Source organism: Furipterus horrens, unplaced genomic scaffold, assembly GCF_987537825.1.
Source record: "Furipterus horrens unplaced genomic scaffold, mFurHor1.1.pri manual_scaffold_21, whole genome shotgun sequence".
Taxonomy (NCBI): domain Eukaryota; kingdom Metazoa; phylum Chordata; class Mammalia; order Chiroptera; family Furipteridae; genus Furipterus; species Furipterus horrens.
This window is the reverse complement of record NW_028327191.1, coordinates 2,709,576-2,732,713: the sequence shown is the minus strand read 5'-3', so window position 1 is coordinate 2,732,713 and position 23,138 is coordinate 2,709,576. Positions and strand designations below refer to the sequence as shown.

The 23,138-nt window shown below is 57.8% G+C and overlaps 1 long non-coding RNA gene and 1 other non-coding gene across 2 annotated transcripts; both read left to right on the top strand.

The window, feature by feature from the left end:
* The first annotated feature begins 8,825 nt into the window (after positions 1 to 8,825).
* Positions 8,826 to 19,921, top strand: LOC149990245 (uncharacterized). Its single transcript, XR_016508885.1, has 4 exons — positions 8,826 to 8,919; positions 11,707 to 11,822; positions 18,748 to 18,813; positions 19,398 to 19,921. It is a non-coding gene; the product is annotated as an uncharacterized LOC149990245 (long non-coding RNA).
* On the top strand, positions 10,732 to 10,808 carry LOC149990246 (small nucleolar RNA SNORD112). Its single transcript, XR_016508906.1, has one exon. It is a non-coding gene; the product is annotated as a small nucleolar RNA SNORD112 (small nucleolar RNA).
* Positions 19,922 to 23,138: the final 3,217 nt, after the last annotated feature.

Sequence of the window (23,138 nt, the reverse complement as noted above, 5' to 3'; positions counted from 1 at the left end):
GTCGTCGGATGGAAAGGAGCGCTCTCTGAAGACTGGTAAGGTGGCGATGCGTCCCGTCAGTGACTGGGACCACAGCGATCAGAACCTGGCGGGGACAGAGGGGTGGGCAGGAAAGGCAGCGGTTTAGGGCCTTGAAGTCAGGGTCAGGTTCCCCAGGATGAAGCAGAAGCCCGGCACCTCGGAACACGGAGAAACCGGGGAAACCTCCGTGTCCCCCGTGCGGTGCCCCCAGAGAGAGAATAGGGGATATATCTGTCAACCCCTAACCCTCTCGCCTGCTCTCCCAGTTTCCTCCGCCTGTCTGGCCTGTCCGCTGCCCCGCGGCGGTGAGAAATTCACAGCCCATAAATTCGGCGGGGCGATGGGCCCAGAGCACCGTGGCAGCAGGCACCTGGCAGGGCGCACTGGCTGCTTCGTTTCACCCTGGCACACGTGCCTGGCCAGCCCTCCTCCCCTCCTGTGGTCACCCGCAGGTCACAGAGGTCACGTCTCTGTGGTGGCCAAAGCTGGCCCTGGCCTTGGGGACGCCTGCTGTTGGACAAGCTGGGGGAATAAGGAGAAAACGGGCCCTTGGCCGCCGTCCTGTCCGCTGGGTCAGCGGAGCCCAAAATAGCTCTATTTCCTCCCCCAGATTCAAAGTAGAAATTGTGGGGGCTGGGTAGAGAGCCCTGGACTCCGGGGTTTGTTTTTTCGTAAACGTTTATAAAACGACGACAGTGTGCCAGAGACTGGCACGTCGCGATGTCATTCTGACGCTGGGTGTTTGGCTTATGTCTCTTCTTCTCTGCTTTAACTTTAACTTGCCATGCTGTGTTCGCCCCAGCTCTGAGCTGTTGAGGAAACCTGCCAGGCATCTCCCCGCCCCTTCTAAAGCCTCCGTTATCCCAGGGGCGTCCTCTCTGTCTGTGGGGTGCGGGAACTTCAAAAATTTGGCCTCGGTTCCACGTGTGCAAACGTGTGGACGTGTCCCTCCAGTCTTACTGGAGGGGGGGGGCAGCGGGGCAGACAGCCCCTCCCTGTGGTGGGTTGGATTTCCCCAAACATAGGGGTGTATCCAGTTGGGCTATTGGATGAGGGAGAGAGGTGGCAGGTTTCTCTGACATCTGATTGTCCTGGAGTGGATTTTTGAAAATCGAGTCACGGGTGGATTTTAGTGGGCCAGGACTGAATTGTAAGGGCTGTTTTATTGGGGGGTTTGTACATTTCTTCTCTGCTGGGGCACTGTGAGCTGAGTTCTGGTCCATCACTAGATTAGCTCTGTGGTTACTGCTCTTTAGATACTTAACACCTTTTGTTACTGAGTCTTCTCCGTAACCACTGGGCGGATCCCTGACAAACAAGCAAACATTCATGCCCTTCTGAAAACTCTGCATTGGCTAAAACCCAAACTTTCCAGCAAGATATAAAATTCTGATCTGCTCTTTCTCAAAATGAGTCCCCTGTTGTTAGCATGACAGTTGAACGTGACCCCACAGGCCCTCTGATTAAAACCTTTTGCTGTGTGTTATTTACTGTCTACAGTATTCAGTCCAAATCTCTTAGCATAAACATTCCTGACACAAAAGCTCATCCGAACCATTTTCTGGCTAAAATTTCAAGGCCTTGGGTAATAGAAAATTCTGATCATGCCATCCCTCATGGTAGAGATTACATTCTTTAGCACCAATTATGTAACTTATTCTTCATCATCCCCATCCCCATTAGCACCATAAGCCTCCCTTCTTACATATACAGACCACGTTGCGTAAATTAACTAACTTCCTCCTCATCAAAAGCCCTATCATATAGCGTGTATTAATATTGTAAAGTTCCAGGCACTGGTATAACGTTCTAATCGAAATACAAAATTGGACTAAGTAATTCATCTGCAGGTTCTCTATTGGGAATAAATATCTCATTATGTCTCTTAAAACCCTTTATCAGCTAAAATTTAAAATTAAAAAATTTAAATTGGTTAAAATCTAAAATTTAAAATATAAAAATCTCAGTATCTCACTAAAAACCCTTAAAACCCTTTATTGGCTAATCTATAAAATTTTAAAAATTTGAATTGATTAAAATTCAAAATCTTAGTATATCTCTTAAAGTCCTTGAAACTACAGGCTATAATTTAAATTTCTTAGCAAAATGACTTAAAAAATAGATTACACCCCTTCTTAATTATATAGCTTACAATTATTAATATATTTACAAATTCGATGATGTAACTGATCAAATCCTTCAACATTCTTGTTTTCAACCTAAAACCTGATCTTAATACTCCTTTTAACATCAAAGTTCAAACTTTTAGCAAGACGCATGAAAGTCATCTCAAATTCTTTATTTAAAACTTCCAAAAGTCTTTTTTTTCACTGTTAATGGTATCACGTTCCAATCACTTACCACAGAATAAATTTTTTTGGTGATGTGATTTATTTGCAAACTGCTGGATATAGAACCTAAAATCTTACCCAGCTACTTCTTAAACCCTATGACTTAATTTCAAACTTGTAAGCATAGAGACAAAAATTTGATGACATACCTCAGAATAAAAGTCACACACGCCTTTGGTCGCTTCACTTGTGCGTAAAACCCTGTAGTATCTCTTCATCGCCTTTGCGATATTAAAGGGTGAACGCCTTGGCATACAATATACATCTCATTGTGTAATTTCCCTGCATACTTATCACACACAGAAATTTCTCCATGTTCCTCTCTTAAAATCTCTGAGTGGCTGAAATCCAAATTCCTTAGCAGACCCAAAAATGAGGCCCCTGTCCTTCCTCCAAATAAGAGTCCAAACCTCTTTGCATACCATGTGGACTCAGTCATATGACCTCTGCGTGCGCCCCGCCCCGACCGTCTATTCCTCGCTAGGAATGACCCCGTTCTTCAGCAGGAAGTACAGACAGGGTCCACTTGGGCCAGCGGGGCCCCCTCCGTGCTCTTCACGCTCAGGTCATTACCCGGCTCGTCAGACCCAGACCCCTCGGCGTAAAGTTTGTTTCCCCAGCTCTTCTCCTGGAGACAAAGGCCCCCCCCCACCCCAGTCGCCCCTTAAAACCCCGGACTGGCTGCAGGCCCAGCGCCTCTGCTCTGAGGGCTCCAGGATGAGATCATGTCCCTCCCTGAAATGCAATGCTCACATGCCTTCGCTCCCCCACATAAAAATCTCATCTCCTTGGCATGTTATAAGGATCTGATCGTATTGTCTTTACCATAAAAACCCAGTTTTGTAGTTCTGCCGAAATGCAGAAGTCTGATCATGTAACTCAGTTTAAAACTTCTCGTTCTCTTCCTTGCATTGCAACACGAAGTCCCAACCACTTACCATAAAATGCAACATTTTACCATGTAATTTATCTTCAGACTGGTCTATAAAAAACCCTAAATCACATCCCGTCATCTTTGAGAGCCTTTATTGGCTTAAACCCAAACTTATTAGCGTGATGTAAAAACTTGATCTTGTCAGCCCTTAAAATAAAATTCACACCTCCCGGCACAGTACATAAAACCTGATCCTGTGACCAGCCGTGCCTTAGGCGCTCTCTCTCGGCTGTGGGTTAGGGGATAAGAGCCCACGTTCTGAGCATAAAATCTAAACTATTTTGTCATTTCATTGCACACTATTTATCAAATACAACAACAAAACTCATGATGCCCCGTAGAACTTTTTTATGGTCCACAGTCAGATTCCTAGGCGTGTGAAAAGACCCAACCGTGTCAGCGCCTGCGAATAAGTTCCAAATATTTTTGCATAGCCCCAACGTTGATCATGGAAGTCCCCCAACTGAAGCCTCTCAGCTCTGGTGCCAACACCAATCAAACCTGACTGGTGGGCTCTCAGATCAGACACTAGCCCTTCAGCCTGTAGAGCCCAACTGCTGGAGCGGGACACCCAAATTTGCGGCTGTTCCTTCTCTGCGTACAGTTTCCCGTGTTTCCTCCTTGCCTGTAGTACACAGTCCAAAGCCATTTGCCTTAAAAGACATCCTGTTTTTCTGCAGACTTATCTCCCCAAAGCAAAAGCCTTACCATCACGTCTCTTCAAACCCTTTGGCAGGAACCCAAATTCTTTAGCATGATTTAAAAGTTTGATTCTGTCCCTCCTCAAAATAAAGTCCAGAGACTTTCCCTCCAACCCCCACATCTATTCATGAACACCCCGCTTAAAACCCTCTCCTGGGGAGATAAGATAGCTTGGCGTGTTAGTGTGGCCCCCAGGTTTACTTGTGGCTGTCTCCGTTCAAAACCTTCCACGGTTCGTGTTTACAACATGAGTCCGAAGGCCTGAGCGGGGGGTGCAAATCGCACCATGTGTTTGGGCAAGTGAAAACTATTGACGTTGCTCCCCATGACCTAGGAGAAAAGGCCTCAGTTCCTTTGCACAGAACTGACAGTTTCCATTATCTCCAGTTTCTGGTCTCCGTGCCCTGAGCCCCCTCCCACATCACCCCGGAAAGGCTGGGTTTCTCCCTTCCTGCCCCCGAACACACATCAGTATTGTCCCTGGGTCTTTCTGTGTTTGTAAGCTGGTGCCTTTGCGTGTAATTCATTAGTTCCCACAGCAGCATGTCCTCATTCTTTTTCCGGGACAGGTCCTGAGCTGGGTCCCCGGGGTCAAGACGTGGAGGCAGCCTCTCCCTGCCTGCCGGACACCTGTCACCTGCAAGGAGGCGGGGACCACGCCTGCGTAGTCACATGCCATGCTGAAGGTGAGCGTGGGGTCTTGGGGGCCAAGTCTGGGAGATCTCCCTCTACAGCTTTGAGGGGTCTCTGGGCTCAGCTGCCCACCCCTTTGTGAGTCCTTTGGGCCTTGCTGGGGCCATCATTTCAGAAGGTGGAGGTCCCTCCGCTCTCTCACCTGTCACTTAGACAGCCCCTTTGTGTGTCCTGAGACTCCTGTCCCCGTGCCCACAGCTGCCCCTGCCTCTGTCCTGGGCTCTCAGTCCTGCGAATGGAGCTTGATCCATGTTGGGGTCTCAAGCCGCAGGACAGTTTCTTTCAGCCGTATCTACTACCAACCTGGGAATTCTCACTTCACTCCCCCTCCCACATCCGGCCTCGGTGCCCCTGGTTTGGGGTCTTAGAGGTGGACCCTCTACCCCTGACACCCGCAGACAGACACCCAGCCTCACCACCTGCCGCGCCCAGATCCTCCTCCGTCAGGTCCGCTCCCTGCGTGCCTCTGAGCAAGTGGCCCATTGGGTCGGGGCTGCCAACGTGTGTCTATGAAGGGTTGGCTGTGGGGGGGCTCGGGGCCCATCCCTCAGTGAATACCTCGCCCTGTCAGCTCACTTGTACAGTAAAGGAAATCTGATTTTAAAAATAGAGCTTGGAAGAGGAGATGAGAGGGTATTTAGGAGCAGAGTTGGGCCTGGGGTGGGGGGTGGAGGGATTAAGGAGAGCTGAGGCCAGGGGAGGAGGGCGCGAGGAGGCCCCAGCTGCCAGGAGGGAAGGTAGAGGTGGAGGGGGAACTAGGAGATCGGGGTTCCCCGCCCCGGGCCTCTCAGACGCCCAGGTTCCACGGGAGCCCCTGGCTCTCTGGGCCGCCAGGGTGGGTGTCGGGGCCAGCGTCACGCCAAGACCCCGTCAGCCCCCAGGACGTACTCGGAGCCCCCTGGGTTTGCGGGACATAGCCACTGGGCTCAGGAGCCGGGTGACCCCAGTGTGAATACCCTCCGTTGCTTCCTTCGCTGCCCAAGCCCTGCTGGCACAGACAGGACGGCAACGTCACAGGGGGTCTGCGATGAGCTCTGGGAGGGCCACCCGTTGCAGTTAGTTGCTTTGTGGAACTAAAGTCAAGGTCAAGATGTGCCCTTGGCGGGCTGAGGCTGGGGGTCCTTCTTGGCTTCCCTGGGGCGGACCAGTGCTCCGGGCACTCAGCTCCCTGGTTGGGAGCGGCCGGGGAGCGCGGCTGCTCCCCCGGGGCCCGTGAGGATCCTGGCGGGGCTCTCGTCGGGGTCCCTCCGTCCCAGGCCCCTGCCTTGGGCCCTTAGCTGCTGGGCTTGGGCCTCCCAGAGGAGAGCCTGCTGCCTGTCTGCCCTCCCTGCCCCTGGGGCGTGAAGGTCAGGCCCCATGGGGCCTCGGATATCATTGGGAAAACTGAGGCTCTGGCAGGGGGTCTCGGACTGTCCCCAGGGCTTCTCTTCCAACGCCAAACTGGGCTGGAGGGCCTTTTGGGGAGGGCCCCTGAAGCCCCTCACCTCCAGCCATCAAGGTGAAGAGCAGTGCCTCTGACCTGGCAATGTCCCGCAGCCAAGCCCCTGTACCCCCCCTCCGCCCCCCTCCCCTTGGCTGGCAGCTCCGGGGGGCAGCTGGGTCAGCAGCCCAGAATAACCCTGGGAGGGGAGAGTGCTGCGCGCGGGAGGGGCCGGGAGGGGGCCGCAGACAAGTGTCCTTCTCTGAGCCGCCCTAGTGGGCCGGGCCAATCAGCTGCTGCCGGCGCCGCGTTTGCCTTTGAAGGCAGCGGGCGGAGGAGGGAGGCCGCCAGCTGCCCCCCGGGGCCCTCGCTGGCTTTCAGGGTGACCCTCTCCGCCTAGGCCCCCCTGTCCCCCAGATCTGCAAGGAGGGTTGGGTGGTGGTCTTCTCACTTCGCTCCTGTCACTCTGGGTCCTGAGAGGCACAGGAGGGGGTGACCCCGGGGAGCAGGGGTGAGGGGCGCAGTTTGGCAGAGCACAGGGGACTCAGGGACCCTGCCTCTGCCATTGGCTACTTTTAGAAATTAGGGGTTCTTCTGTTTCATTTAATTAGAGTCCCCCCTTCTTAGCCACTGTCAGGGGCACGGGCTGGGTGGTTTTGTCCAGCACTTGTCCAGGTTTGACGCCCGGGCTGGGAGGGCTCTTGGTGGAATCTGGGGCCGTCTCGGGTGGTCTCTTGCTGCCTGGGTGAGCCAAGAGCTGCGGGCCAGGACCCTGGCACCGCCGGGGCAGACCCCAGCCTCAGGGTCCCCATTTACAAACAGAAGGAGCGCCTTTGCTCCAGGCGAGACGGAGCGCATCCAGCCCTTTGTAAACTGAAGCATCAGGAACAGTGAGGGCCTGTTTTGTCATCAGGGCTCCCATGTTGTCACCTGGTCACCTGATGTAGCCGGCGGCTGCCATTCAGACATTTTCACACGGGGGCCACTTGAATGTTCGCCCCAGCCCTGTGTGGGGACGGTGCCCAGCTTTGCAAAGGAGTGCCCGGAAGTCAAGGGGCTGAGGCGACTCGCCCAGGACTTGTGACTGGGTCGGGGCTGTGACACTGGGACCCCGGCCACTGAGCACCCTGGCGATGTGGCCGGTGACGGAGGCTGGGGACGGATGGGGTGTATGGACGCAGGCGGTGCTTGTCATCCAGACAGGGCTAATCAGTGTCTGCTCAGTGACAGAGAGGACCCTCGCCACGCAGCCCCTGTTGCTGCGGTCAATGCTCATCACCAGGCGGGTGTGTTCCCCGCCGCCCAGCATTAAAGCGAGAGGGTTAGCGGGCCCAGTTCAGGATTGAAGAGGCAGGGGCAGCGTTCAAAGCCAGGTGTTCCTCCCTCCCTTGGGGGGTGGAGGGAGAGAGCAGGAGCGGACACTCCCCGAGGGGTGAGCAGTGGCTATTTGGGGGTCTCTGAGACACCCTCAGGCCCAGAGAGGCCTATTTCACTCCACGGCCCACACAGTCGGCCTCATGGGCCAATGAGAGCCTGCCTCCACCTCCACGAAAAGCCCCTGGGGTCATTCCCAATGCATTTCGGCTAATTTGGTTGTCGGCGGAGGGACGGGACAGCTGGCCTGGGATGGCTAATTATAGCCGCTCAAGTATTGGAACCGAGGTACGGAGCACCTCATGTCACGGTTTTTCTGTGGACAAAAGAACCCTGTGGCCTTCCTTCCCAATCACCGGCCCAGCCCTCAACCCCACCCCCAAGCCCACGCCCCACGGGGGAGGTCAGCATGGGACCCCCACCCCAAGTCTTACCTTTGAGGCGAGTAGTCAGTGGATTTGCTTCTGTCCTCTTGGCTGGACCGTGGCTTCTTTCTAAAAAGTATTGGATAAATTAATGTCGTTATTAGGTGAGTCTAGGCTTTGGGATGAGTATTATCCTAGTACTTGGAGCTGTCCTCACGTAACTACGTCAGGATGCGCCCCCTTGTTCCAGACCGCTGCTTGGGTCCCTCCGGGAGATTGCTGGAGCGCTTACTGTGTGCCAGGCACTGTTTCAGTTCTTGATTCTTACAACAACCTGTGGGGTTCCTTTGGGGATCCCATTTTCCAGAAGGGAAACATATCTCAAGCCACTCATGTCTCTAACGTCCAGACAGCCGAGAGCCACACTGGCGCTCTATCCACACCCCCGCTCTTGCTGCACCCCCAGTTTGCTCTCTAGCAAACGCACTTCCAAGCTGATGTGAGTCCAGGGCCTGGCCTCTTAAAAGACCCCAAGTTCACCTCTCAGCTCCCTGAGCTTTGACTTCAAGGCATCTTCCCAGGCTGGTGACCCCGCCCTTCCTGGGACCCCGCCTACACCCAGGGGGACCCCTGTAGTGTTTTGCTCTGGCCCCTGGTGTCAGTCTGCACTCAGGGATCCCATGCCCACCTTCAGCACACAGTAGGGCTGCTGGCAGTAGTGCGGGCGGAGGCAGGGGCTCAGACAGGGGGGCTGCGCCCTGGCTGGGACCCGTGAGCAGTTTCTCTTCCCTCCCAGGTGGCCGGAGGTGAGGCGGCGGCTTTCTCCCAGGAAGGGAGCAGATGCCTGGCCCGGGATTGAATCAAAGGTCTGGAAAATTACCTTTCCCCCCGATCCCTATGATTGAACAATTTGTACATGTGCGCACTCCTTGGAATGGAACTAACTCGAACCCTTGGTCCCACAGCTGAGGCTCGCTGCCCGTGGAGGGCAGTGAGCCCACGGGTTCCTGAGGCCCCCGGCTGGCACCCCTGCCCAGAGGTGACCTCGCGGCACACCAGGTATGTGAGCCTGTGCTCTTCCACTGACAGCCTTTAGGGGGCGGGAGGGGCCCTGAAGAGTTGGGGGTTCCACAGCTTTAATATATGGGAGGGCAATTAAAATCCAGAATCACGCGGGTGACTGAGGTGGCTGTTAAGGTCTCTCACTGGGACACGGGAAGCTGCTGCTCACAGGGAATCTGTGACAGGGACTCATGCGGCCTGCTCAGGGGCAGAGAGGGCATGCCCCCCGGGAAGCGGTGGGCGACCTTGGACCCCGCCCCGGTCTCTCCTGTCGGAGGGGGCAGCCTTCTTCCAGCATTTCAACAAAATAACGTGTAAAATGCTCTGCATGCAGTAGGTACTTGACACATAAAAATGGCCATTTTAGGTGGGTCTGTCCCTTTGAAAGCCCCTCTCATTGGCGTAGAATTCAGAGGGTAGACAAGGGGAGCAGGGCCAGGGAGGGTCAGCCCTGGGTCCCGACAGACTTCTCCTGAGTCACCTGCATGACTGACTGTGTTGACCTGGATCTATGTCGGAGGAGTGGCTGGCTTTACAGCAAGTGGCCCCAGCCTGACACCTGAGGCCGCTGAATGGGGTGCAGGTGGGCTCTGAGGGGGAGATGGGGCGTGCTGTGCTCCCCTGGACATGAAGGGGCCCAGCAGAGACCTGCAAGTCTGCTCCCACTCTCTCGGAGCAGAGAGTTTAGAAAAGCCTTTAGCCACATGCCTTCTTGGTTAGAACTGGCAGGAAATGTGGCCACGGTGGGGACGCAGCAAGGCCTCTTGGCCAGCAAGCCACGCGGCTGCCACGCCTGTGAGCTGTGTGGCTACTACTCCCCAGAGGCCTGTGTCTCCCCCCCCGCCGCCAACCCCCCGGCCGATCCTGTGCCACACTCTAGTTCCAGTTAGCTAATCCCCGAGGACACAGGCCAGCACATTAGCTCTTGGGGTCTTTTATTAAAGCCAGAAAAGGAAAAAGTACTCCCTGGTGGGTGCATAGCAGACACCCACTGAGTGGCTCTCGGGGGACCGGGGGCCTGCGGGTGGGGACGTCACAGCTGGCATCCACGCACCTGCTGGCCTCTCGTCACTGACATGTCACTCCCAGGCCCCCAGGCTCCAGCTTCTGAATGTATGAAATTAAGAATGATTTTTGGGATAAAATAAACCCCCTGTGTCTGCAGAACGTGTTTTGGGAGTGTGTCCATTCTTGCTCCATCACCAAAATGTCTTTCTTTTTGTGTGTGTTCAAAAAAAAAAAAACAACCGTTCGCAAAATGTTTATTTGTAATAGTGCGAGAAATGCATTGATAATTAATGCGCTCATTACGAAAAATCAAACATTGCTGATAAAAGCCAAAGGCAGCTTCAGTGCCCCTCCTTCCACCCCAGCCCCTCCTGCCCCTACGAATTCACTCCTGTCAGGGGCTGTCAGGGGCTTCGGGGTTAGGGTCACTGATGATCGTTCTCTGGGCATTTGCATATGTTTAGGAAAAGACCTCTAAAGGCTATGGTTTTGCTAATGTCTTGCATTGACTGTTTCACAGTGTGCATTTCTGTTCTGGGCAGCTTGTTTTTCTCCCCTCGGACATCTGCTTGGGGATGATAAGATCAGCGTCATGGCGAGGACAGCACTGCGGCACGCTGTCCCCCTGTGTCCCTGCTGTCACAAAAGCTCCACGCTCTCGCCCCGAGGGGACGGGGAGAGCAGGCAGGTGTAAGTAATTGCTGCGGTCTAGAGTTGAGGAGTGGGCTCCTGAGTGCTTATGGCATTATTGCAGATGAATATATAAACGCATAAATTAGCACAGAAAAACGGGGACACGGCGGGGCCAGTGATGAGAAAGTACTCAGGAACAAAAGATCATGATTAATCCAGTTTCACGCAAAACACTGACACCCATTAGAAAACAGTAGGTCTCGGCTCCTGCATTCTTTTTAAGAGCTGTTTAATATTCCGGGGTACGGATGCACCACCGCTTACCCGGCTCCCCTCTGCTGTGCGGAACCCCCGCTGTGTGTGTGTGCTGGGGGCGGGGGGGCTGTGGCGGGTGTGCAGCGGAAGCTTCGGTCAAAAAGTCCCCGACATCCGGGCAGCCGACAGGTTCATGGGCACGTGTTATGTAAGAAAACAAAGGCCTGTGATTCCATAAAATATAAGTGTTCCTGGCATAGATAGACAAGGAGAGCGTGCGGCGAGCCAGGGTTTTCACGGACACAGCTCTGCTTACCTGATGCCCTCTCACAGACACCTGCGTGGGCCCTGGTTTTGCCCTCGCTTGTGCCCTGCAGGGAGCATTGCTGGGTCGTGTGTGGAAACACTTCCTCTACCCCGAGCTCCTAGAGCTGGGGGAGCCGAGTTAAGCAGTGTGCAAAGTTTATTTTCACTGAGTGGTTTTTCTGAAACACCATCTTGGCCCCCTCACTATCTTGCTTTAAATCCTTCATCTGACTTCCCATGGCGTCTGGGACGTGGTCCAAGAGCCTCAGCCCTGCACGTAGGACCCTTCAGGGTCTGGCTGGAAGCCCCTGCCTCCTGCCCCCTCCCTGACCCAGCCCCCTCTGGGCTCACTGTGGTGCTGTCTGCTCCCTGCTCCTCTCTGTGCCCCTCTCCTCCTTGGCCTTCATGCCTGACGTAGAGGCTTCCCCCTCACGCCACGTTCAGAAGTCCAGCAGAGCTCTGTCCCCGAATCGTGATGCCTCACTGACACGTCATCCTAGTCCCAGACCATGTTTCGCATTTTTCTAGAACTCACGAAACTGGCTGCATGTTAATCAGCTCCTCTCTTTTGTCCCTTCCCAGGGCCCTCGGCTCCTGTCTTGCCTGGATATGATGCCCCCTAACTGAAAACCACCTCTTATTCTTCCCTGGGCCCAAGGACGATGTCAGAGGATGGAGCTGTGTGCCCTGCGGCTCCGGTGAGTCCCAGAATGCTATCGCACTGCACATACACATCCAGGGTGGCCCAGAGAGCACCCACTGCCCTATCTTGCCCTTTAGGCGCACACACCAGGCTGCCCCCAAGTCTGCTGGCAGCTACGTGTGCAGTGCCCCAAAACTCAAAGAGTATGGGGTCCAGCACCTCAGGGTTGTGAGTGCCAGTGACGGGGTCTTGGGGTCGCATCACAGCCTGGAAATGGGTGATTGCGTCTTTAGTGGTCTGCTCCTCATCAGAGGGAAATGGGCTGGTCCCAGAACGTGAGAGAGGGGAGTCCTAGCATGCGACAATAGGGCCCCCAGCTGGGGTGTCGGTGGCAGCTCTGGGGAGAGGACATGGCTCAGAGTGACAGTGGCATGTTCTAGAAAGAACACAGGCTTTGAGGTGGTAGAGGGCTAGGATGCCAAGTCCCCGTCACCCTTGGGGTAGAGGAGTCACCTGCCCTTGAGAGGAAAAGAAGTCACCAGCATGTTCAAGGTTTTGGTCCCTTTTCTTTCCCTGGGGTCAGGGGTGAGGAGGAGGCTCCCTGAGAGGCTGGCCATTTGAACACAAACAAAGTTATGGACCCGACATAGAGCTGTGTATCCTTTTAAGTCCCCAAGCTGCCCGGTGCCTCAGTTCCCCAATATTAAAATGAGCAATTGTAACGCCCATGGGCTTTAAGAGAAAAACAGCACGAACGTGCCCCCCAGCAGCGACTCGGGGGCTTGTCCACGCATCATCTCCTCCCTAAACACCTAACCCCCGGCACCCCCACAGCGGGGCAGCGCCTGTCAGGCTCCCTCAGGGCCAAAAGGGCCAGAGACGATGCAAGCGCACGGGGCGTGGAAGTCTCTGTACCCCCAGCCCGGGCACAGGCCGTTCCCCCAAGGGACACGCCGACCTTTCCCCACACCTGGGGGCCCGGGAAGGGGCCGCCCCTCTGGCTTTAATTGGGTTCTCCTGAAAAGTTTGGCGATAGTTTATTTAATTTAATTTAAAATATATATATAAAATGTCAGGCTGCTCTTCAGGCAGATGTTTTAGGCTCGTGTTTTATAGACTTTGGCAGGGGTGGCTGGGAAGGAACAGTGCTACAGTCTCCAGAGGTTCACGGTTCCTGGAAGAACTTCTGGCTAAACCAAGCTTCTCCTCAATTTCACAGAAACTGCTCGGGGGCCGGGCCGGGCCTAAATGGGGGTTTTGTGCCTCGGCGCGGCCGGCCGCAGCGGGAGCAGGGCGTGCGTGCCGCCTTCGCCCGGGCGTGGGCTTCCTCGGCGCTGCACACAAAGGCCCCTCTCTCCTCGGTTTCGGGTTTATTTACTCTGCCGCGTGGGCTGGGTCAGGCACACGTCTCACGCCGGGCGGTTTGCTCCGGGGCTGGTGATGGAGCTGCCCTTGCCCCTGCGGCCCCAGCTTCATGCCCGGACTCTGTCCTGAGTTCTCCCGTTTGGGCGAGGGAGTCCGGCTGTTTGTGTCTGGAGCATAGGGACCAGCGGGGACATGGGACCAGGACAGTGCAACCTCCTGCAGGGGTCCCTCCCCAGCCAGCCTGCCTGTCAGGAGCGCGAGGTTGCGCCCTTCCAGGGCCTCTGGCTGGTGAGGTGATGTGGGTAGGTGACTTCTCAAATCCACACCAAGAATATCCTGAGTCCTCTTCCGAGCCACCAGCTGCCCTGACCAGAACCCTTTCTTTACACAACACCTTAGCTGCGTGACTTCTCCTGCTCCCTCCACGCCACACCACGCCGCGGCGGCAACACACTCGTAAATATCATGTCACCAACCGTTCCCACAATTTCAGGTTTCTAATAGAGTGAAACAACAACAAGGAAAAACAACAAAACAAAAACAAACACTCTCGTGTGCAGCGCCTCCGTGGGCGGCCCGCAGTCTGTCTGTCTGTCTGCGGGAGCCAGCCTGTGCTCTCCACCTGCAACACGATGCTGCCCCCCCACGGCGGGTCGATGCAGCTGTTGGGACCCCGAGGCTGACAGTGCCCTGGCCGCCTGGGATGTCAGGAGGGGGTACCATTAGGCAGCAGTGACCAGGGGCTGTGACCTCCCTGAATCTTTCTACCTTATGGAGGTGCCCCTCTGCCCCTGAGGGTGAGCTAGGGCATCCTGGCCCCCCAGCCAGCCTGTCTCTCCCTCCCTCCCTCCCTCCCTCCCTCTCTCTCTCTCTCTCTCTCACACACACACACACACACACACACACACACACACATACACACACACGCACGCGCGTGTGCGCGCGCGCTCAGTGCCCGCACTGGGAACAAAGACAAGAAAACTCCTTTAGAAACTGCAGAGCAGAGCCTCGTCTAGCGGGGTCCCCTGATAAAGGCCCCATCCACCCAGACAGAGTTCCTGGGAACTGAGTTCCCATGAATGTGCCTGGAGCATTGGAACCCCGACTCCAGAGCTGGCCTCATTCATCAATATCCAGGCCCTTGGCCCCTGCCCTGGCCCCGGACGGGACCAGCGGCTTTCAGGAGTCCCCAGGGCATCCAGGTCAAGGTTCAGGAACCGGTGGAGACGGGCGACTGCAGCCCAGCCTCCAGGAAAGGGCCTGCTTTTCCCAGGACCAGCCAGCCCTTCACTCAGTAGGGCCCCTCTTCCTAACCACTTGCCCCCCAGGAAGGCTGCCCCCACCCTCTACAGCAGCCTGTTAGCCTAGAGAAGACCCAGGCCAGCCTTTCTGGGCCTGGGAGCCAGAGCGGGCACTTGGCCTCTCTCTCCAGGTGGCCCAGCCTTTGAGATGGGGAGTTGGCTGCAGGACAGCCCCCCACCTCCCCCCACTGGCCCCGAGCACTCACCCCCATTCTCCGCTCCTCTCCCTCACTGTCTCATTGTGACAGGCGCGCTCCACTGGCCATCGGTGCCTTTGCCATTCAGCTCAGGGCCAAATACGCGGGGAAGTGCGCATCCTTGCTCTGACCCCAGCCCGCCTCTCCGCAGCCAGCCCGGCGCGCCCGCCCGCCCGCTCAGGACTGAGCTCCGTAGGAGCTGCTCAGAGGCCTAGACGTGCGGGCTGCCAGCCCGGGCAGGGAGCCGCGCTGCAGCCTCCCGGCCAAGAGCTGGCCTGCCCCTCTCTCTGCTCGGATGCCTCCCGTAACAGGGAGCTCCCTCTCTCCCCGAGCCGCCCGCGCGGGGCTCACACACGAGCTGCTGCGCTGAGCCCTCCCCTGCCTCCCGCGTCTGCCTCCCTGGCTCGCGCAGCCCCCTCGCCCCCTCTGCCCTCCGCGCTTCGCAGGCAGCCAGCTCGCGCTCAGTCCTCTCCTTCCCGTGCGGCGGAGCGAGCCCCCCATCAAGGATCAGTTTTGGGGTCCCTGTCCCAGTCCAGATTGCGGCCGTCTACACCTGTCCCGGCGCCTCTGCCCCCGAAGGCCGGGCGCCGGGACGGACCCCTTCGCCGTGTTGTTCTGCGGAGAGCCCAGGGGAGGGCGCGGGGCTCCCCGCCCGCCGGCCGGGTCCAGCTGCTCTGGAGCTCTGTTAAGCGGCTTCCGAGCCCCCTCAGTGTTTTTACGGCCCCATTGCCAGTTGCCAGGGAGAACACTCTGTATGCAAAGTCCCTGCCTTTTCCGCAGGAGCCGCCGGTGGCCCTGGGCAGCCCGCATCCGCTGCAGCCGCAGCCCCGGCACCAGCAGGCGGCCACCCCAGCCCAGCAGACCCCGCTTCACTCCCACTCTAGCGGCCGCCACAGCGATTCCCTCACTTTTCCGAGTCTTGGTTTTTCCTCCGCAAAGGCGCTGAGAGGGGGCTCCCCACCCGCCTGCAGGGAGACTAAAGGACCTCAGGGTAGCCCAGCTCACATCAGACACTTGACAGCTGCCTGCGGAGTAGACGCGGGGACGCAGGGAGGGAGGCGCGCACAGAACAGGCGTCGCGCGAAAGAAACCGGTCTGGCCTTTCCCAGACCCCGCTCCAAGTGCAGAGGGGGTCCTCGCCGGGCAGAGACCCCTCTGTGGGCTTCCCCACACTCATTTAATCAGCCAGAGGCAGCCCTTGGCCTGTGAGCTCACAGTAGATGCAGTAGATGGTAGAAAGGACACGAAACCCACATCTGTATTTCATAAAGCAAGAATTCGCATTGTACCCAGCAGCCCGAGGGGCCCCGGGGGGAGGCACGGAGAGGCAGCTTCCCACGCGGCTCCCGAGGAGGGCCCGGCACAGGGAAGCCTCCTGCAGGCTGTGGGACACGGTCGCCCACCGTGCACTTGCCCCCAGGCTGCCACTGTGCACCTACCTTGCTGGGACCAGACCCGAGTGGGAAGCTGGCTTCGAAGGCTGGAAGGCTGGAAGGCTGGGTGCCGGTCAGCTGCCTGTCCTCGAAGCTCAGTCTGGTGGGGGAAAGAGGCAGGGAGTGAGTCACTTTAAATCAGAGTGGTGGGGGGGGGAGGGGGGGTTGGCAGCTGAGATTTATGGGGCCCGATGGAGGGGCCAAGCACTGAGCTGGGCCGTCTGCAGAGGGCTCTCCCCGGCAGAAACCGAGCAGCAGCCTCAGGATCCCCATTCACTGGATGGAGACACTGAGGCAGGGGCAGGGGCTTCTGGTACTCACTGGCTCTCAGCTGATGTGAGACCAGGCCTGGATGGAACCCCAGAGTGTCCGAGGCTCCCACCGCACCCTGCTGCTGAGGACTGCTCAGCAAGGCTGTGCTGAGTGCTGGGGCGGGCGGGGGGGGGGGGGACGTGGGTGGGCAGGGGATGGATTGATTAGTTATAAGCACCTCCCAGCCGTGCATGAGATCCCAGCTCCTCTGTGGCCCAATCCGTTTGAAGGGCAAATTCAAGATTAGGTGGTAGCACCTATGGGCAGAGGCTTAGGAAAATAGTGTTATTAACCTGATGTGGGGAGGGCCCGGCCCACCTCCATGCAGAATGCAGATGGAGCTCCAGGGGTCTGGGGCTTGTTTGTGTGGATGAGGAGTTGGACCTCAGAGCACTGGGGCAGGGGCAGGGCAGGGGCGGGGGCTCAAGCTGCCCCCTGGGGAGGACTGGATGGCTGATTCAGGCGGGAGGGGACTGCCTGCCGGGCAGCCCCTCGCCGCAGGGAAGTGCCATGCACTAGAACCCCGTCTTTGGGGGAGGGCCCCAGCCCCTGTCGGACACAAACAGCCACTCTGAGCCTCTGCGCCTCAGTTTCCCTCCCTGTGAGACCCCGATGGAAAGCGCAGCATTGCAAGAAAAGCCCCGGTTCTCACGACCTTCTCTCCCTCCCCTACCCCTGCTCCAGGCTCCAGACACCTGTCTGCTTGTCAGAGCGGTGTTGTTGCACAGGAGAGTTTCAGTGCAAGAGAGACAGGGGGGAGGGAGGGAGTGAGGGGGAGGGAGGGGGAGGGGGGCCTGCGGGTTGGAGAAGAAGGGGAGGGGAGGGGAGGGGATGGCTGCCCCCGACCCCGAGAGAGGACTGAGCAGAGGCTGCATCGGCGGGCTTGGGCTTTAAGATTTGTGCCAACTCACGGTGCAGTGGAAGCAGACGGACGGTCTGAACTCTCCAGATGCCAGCCAAGGGTCTGTGGCGCCCCCAAGTGCCACAAGGGGGCTGCCTGGGCCACATTTTAAGCCCGGAAAGTGAGGAGGGGGAGACCGTCAGTAGGGACGGGCGTTTTTACTTTTGTAGTGGCGCTTTCAACTGCGTCAGCGGCGAGCGGGGGGCCAGCCTGCCCTGGGCTGGGGGCCCCAGGAGGGGTGGCCGCGGGCTGCGCCCCTCCCTCCTGCAGCCACGCTGCAATGCAGCCGGCGGCCGGAGGGTCCCGGAGCTGTCTGGCAGCAGCCGGTTTTCCAGCGTGGGAAGTGAGGGGTGACGGGGGGAGCCAGGAAACCAGGGTGCTGAGGGTGTAGCAGCTGCGGAAGGGCCAGGAAGGGGTGAGGAGGAGCTCGTGATGGTCCCGGGGGTGAGGGGAGACTGCCGTGGGCCCAGGGTCCAAGTGTGAGTCAGTTTGCAGCCTCAGGATGGGTGGGGAAGAGGAAGGGGGGGGCTGAAAAGGGGGGGAAGAGAGGGAGTGGGGGCAGCCAGGGCCGCTGGGCAAACATTTCGGGGGAAAAGCACCGACCCTTGTTCTCCCCCAAAAAAGCAAAAAAAAAAAAAAAGAAAAAGAAAAAGAAAAAGTATTTGAAAGCTACACAGTGAGTCCTCCCCCAGCCTGGCTGTGCTGGTCTCGGAGGGTCACCAGGGGTCCCTGCCCAGGGGATGGGAGGTGCTCTTGGTCAGTAGAGCCAGAGAGGGGGTTTCAGGGGCCAGGAAGGGGTCAGGAGGCCCCGTGGGCGGGGGCTGAGAGAGGCAGAGAGGGCTGGGGCGGTGCAGGAGGCCCTGGAAGGGAGGAAGGCGGGGGAGGCCAGCATGGCGGGGAGGCGGACGGAGGGGCCACGGAGGGGCTGCGGGAGGGCGGGCGGGCGGGCAGGGGGCCCCCTCGCCCCGTCTCCTCCATCCACCCAGCTTAGAACGGTTGCTCCCACAGCGCAGCCCCTCTTCACTCGGAGACATTTGTTCCTAGTTCTTCCTGACATTCGGCTGAGACCCTGGGTCCCTGTCCTGCCTCGTGTCCTGCACTGATTTTCCCTTTAAGCCCTATAATTAGGAGGGACCGTGAACAGCACAGAAGCGCAGGGGCATTACGGTGCGTGTTCCCGTCCCGAGCTGCACACTCTTCATCCCTCTGCCCCCCGCTGCGGTGCCCTCACAGTCCTGTTCCAGCCAGACCCCCGCCGCCCCCCAGCCCCGGAGGTGCTGGAACCAGCTCCCCGTCATGTCCTCTGGGCATTTTCCAGTATGTTTCTCTAAAAATGAGGACTCTTTTCTGTTTTAAACACATAACCCCAGTGCCATCATCACAGTTACGAAATTAACAGCATTTCCTTAATATCATCCAACGTTTATTCAGCTTTCAAATAGCGCCGTTAACTCATACGTTTCTTTTCCAGTTGGCTTGTCCAAGTCCACGTCCAAAGACTTCCCTGCACGCTCGAGGGGCACTGGGCTTTCCGAAGGTAAGTGCAGCTTGCAGGGTCAGGGCCCTGGCCACCTGCCCTCGCCTCCCACCAGTGACCCAGCCTCGGCAACCTTCACCTTCTCACAGAAAAGGGTACAAGTCCCGGGCCTTCCCTGGGCTCATTGCGAGCATCAGCGCTAACGCATGCATGGGAAGCCCCCAGTCCCGCGTCTGACACGTAGCAGACAGTCGGCAAACGGGACCTGCTGGGGTGATTCTTCTTTCCCTGGAACCCTCTAAGGGGGAGTTGGGTAGGATAGGCAAAACCAAGCTGGCTGCCCTCCACCAGGCAGGCCACCCCCGAGTGGTTGAGACAGTTCATGCACCACCGCCCAGCGAGGGCAGCCTGCAGCCTGGGGGCGGCGACCTCCTGGATGCCTGGCTCACAGCAGTTGCTGTGACCCAGGACCACCTCCCGGGGACCCCACCTTTTGTTGGTCCACTAGATAACACGCTGGGACTCCAGGAGGGACCACCACCCCAAAGTGCTGTGGCCAGTGCCCAGCCTGGGGGCTGCAGGGGACTGCACGGTGCTGCGACATGGCAGACAGTTTTTAAAAAGTATTTCTCAATGTCATGCAGGGGGTACCGGTCCTGTCCCTGCGCACGTCGCAGCCTGATGCAGGAGCAGAGGGAAAGGACATGCAGGGGGCAGTCGCCCAGGCCGGGCGCTGGTATGTCCACGCTCCTCTCAGATCCTCCCCCAGCCTTCACGTTACCGAGGAGGGCACGCTGAGAGGTTAGTGACTGGTCAAGGTGGGCTCAGGAGCGAGGGGCACCCAGGGCTCCAGCCCAGGTTTGTCTCGATTCCAAAGCATGAGAGAGCAGGGAGGAGGGATAATGGAGCATGGTGGATGGACGGATGGATGGACGGATGGGCGGATGAGAAGTAGCCAGTTTCTCACCAAGATCAGAGGCTTCCTTGTTGGGAGAACACAGGTCGGCTCCGAGCGGCGCTCGCTGGTGCAGCTCCTGCCTCCTGCTCTGCCTCTGAGCGCACTGGCTGGCTCGGTGGCTCTGGTACAACAGGTGGGCTGCCGGTCCCCAGGGACCAGTCCCCGCTGCGGTGGCGGGGCTGTTCGGAGGCGGCTCGCAGCCCCTGCTGTGTTCCCGGGCAGCGAGGCGAGGGTCAGCAGGCGGCCTCCCTCCGCCTGGCTCTCCTGGCTGGGGGGGTTCGCCCCGGCCCCGCCGCGTGCCCGGGCCTTTTCTAGTCCCTGGGCACAACTGTGTGCCTTCTCAGTCATCCCCGCCAACCTCCATGGCAGCAGGGAGCGTTCTGCGTTCAGATAGAAGGAAACTGAGGTTTAGGAACGATGACCGACCTGCCCCAGCTCGCAAAGGGAGCAAACACAGGACAGGATTTGAACCCCAGTTCGCTTTCCTTTCCAACCTACACTCTCCCCCATTTCCTTTTCTTTATGCTCGTGCCTGAAAAAGCCTGCACTTCTTGGTGTTCACCAACATTGTACTCACCCTCTGGTCCATGAGGGAGTGGGACTTCTTAACCCCTAGACTCTATTTTATTTATTTTTCAGATAGAGGGGAAGGGAAGGAGAAAGAGAGGGAGAGAAACATCAGTGTGTGATTGCCTCTCACGTACCCCCCAAAAGGGACCTGGCCTGCAACCCAGGCATGTGCCCTGACTGGGGATCAAACCGGCGACCCTTTGGTTCAGAGGCCGGGGCTTAACCCACTGAGCCGCACCAGCCAGGGCAGCCCCTAGCCTCTAAAAGCATTGCTCAAGGAACACCTGCTGGAGCTGCCCCTGTTTGTTAGGACCACTCGTAACGAGGGTCTCTCGTGCCTGCTGCAAAACACCTCCTCAGTGTAACAAAAATTCTGGTGGCTCGTGTGGTGACTGACGTGAAGGGAACCCGGTGGGACAGTCTAGAGCCTTACAGGGGTTCCAGCTGAGCAGAGAGGGGCTCTGGAGGGGGGCCCCACCCCACAATCTGCTGAGGGGGCGGAGCCCCGTCCCCTCGTCCCAGACACTCAGGTTTCAATCCCAGCTCTGCCCTGACGGGTTCTGGGAGCTCCGCCCGGCAGCCCGGAGCCTCAGTTCCCTCAGCTGTAACATGGGGATGGCAGTAGTACCTTGTGAATGGGCTCTGGAAGGTAAAAGGACTCCAACATCTGAAGTGCTTAAAACAGTGTTTTCCATAGGGTGAGCGCGCAAATATTTCACGACAATTAAAATAATTGTTCTACCTGTCCTCTTGGAGCTGGCAGATGGCCTCTCTGACTGGGAGGAGTTACCACCGCCCTTTTACCGCGAGCTGAGCAGGTACTCAGGTGTGTTTGCCTTTCGAGAGCGAGGCAGTGAACTAGAAACACAGATTGGATGTAAGACTAGAGGATTTTTGTTCTAGTTCCGGAAACAAGGGTTATGCACACCCAATGGACATGACCCAGCAAACAAAAGCATGAGCCCCGGAACAGGTGCAGCTGCCCTGAAGGAGGCCCTCGGGCGCACTGGGAGCGGGGACAGAGAGGGCCCGGCAGGGACCGAATGGGCGCTGGGGCCTCAGGGCCACTTCCATGGTCCGAGCACCACCTCATGGCTTCCGAGTTCTGGGAGAGGCCCTCACCAAACTTCCTAACTGTAGACACTTCAGAGCCATTTCTCTGCCCGCCCTTTGGAGGGTGGCCCAGTGGAACGGTTCTGGGTGCCCTCCTGTTCCTGGGCAGCGGAGGTGGTGTGCCCCTGCCTGTGGGAGTGGTTTCGGGGGCGGGGGGGCCGCAGTCGGGTGCTCTCAGAGCCACGTGGCAGGAGACGGGGTCGGCGCCTGTGTGGACTTGCTGGGTGGCGTGGGGTGTATGTCTGATCGCAGCAGAGCTGACCCCGGAATCCGGGCAACGCTCCCCTTCCACGAAAGGCAGTTTGTTGCTCCATCTGGGACATCGGTGCGCCCTGGGGCTGCCCGAGCAGGGGTCGCACAGGCGCCCCTCCTGCCCCGCCCTGCCAGGCTGACGCGTCTCAGAGGCCAGAGCTGGGGAGGACAGACTCTAGAGCCAGACCTCCCCCACCTGCCCCTGCGCCAGCGCCTTCCTGGCTGTGCGACCCCTTGTAAATCGCTTCCCTTCTCTGAGGCTCCGTCTTCTCTCACGTAAACTGGGGCTAATAATGTCTTTGTTCAGGGCGGCTTTTTCTTTGTTATTTCTTTCACTCCCTCCCCTCTTCCCTTTTTGTCCGTATAGTTGACCCTTGGGCAACGTGGGGGTTAGGAGTGCTGTCCCCTCACGCAGCAAAAAGCCCATGTGTGACTTCGGTGTCCCCCCAAACCTCACCACGGATAGCCTGCCGCCGGCCAGGAGCCTTACACATTAGCTACACAGCCGAGCAGCGCGTGTTTTGTACGTTATGCGTGTTTCTACTACGAGGGGCTAAGCTGGAGGAAAGGAAGTGTTAGGAAGAAATCGTAAGGAAGGAAAAACACACTCAGAGGGTTCACTGAAAAAATTCTGCGCGTAGGCGAGATCAGGCTGCGCGCCTCGGGGGTCGGCCTTTGCCCTCCCCGCTGTCCCCTGTGCCACGCGCCGCTTACTTATTTGTGTTTTGTCTCTTTTGTTCCTTGCTGTATCCCGGGCACCTAGACCAGGGCTCGGCACAAAACGCACATTTGAACTTTTTTGGAGGGGCGGGGGAGACAGGCTGCTGAGTTGTACCCACCAGAGAGGACCGTCTCGTTGGCAGGGCAGGCAGCATGGTGCCTGGTGGAGAGTGTGCATTCAATAAATATTGGCTAATTATGATTATTATGTCTAATTCCCAGGGCCGCAGCGGCGAGGATCAAGCAGGATAATGTATGACGAGGCACGCTGCGGCCGCTCCGTGCCGGGTCCGGGAGGTACCCCATTAGCGCCGCACGGCTGCTGCGGGGGGACTTGCACTTAAACTTTACGCTTCCCATTTCCCTACCACCTGGGCGGCAGGGCCTGCTGGGGGGCTGTTGCCACCTGAGGCTCCGACTGGGGCGGCCCCTGCTGTGGGGTGAAGGCAGAGCCAGGAGTCACGTTCTGGGTGCCCAGTGGAGGGTTCTCTCCATGACTCCCTTATGTTATAATTATGTATGGATTCCGGTTGTTGAGTCTTGGTTGCTCTGAGGCGGGTGTGCTGGACAGCCACCCGGCCGGCCCTGGGGGGTGGGAGGAGGCTGGCTGAGTCCTGTCCGGAAGGGTCAGAGCAGAGGCCGCTTTGGCTCCTGGGAAACTATTTGAACACCAAGAATCTCATGGCACAGATGGCCCTGGGGTGGCACCTTCCGTGACAGAACCTTCTCCCGGACTCCTCCTTCCCAGGGTGCTTCTTTAAGCTTTGGTGCC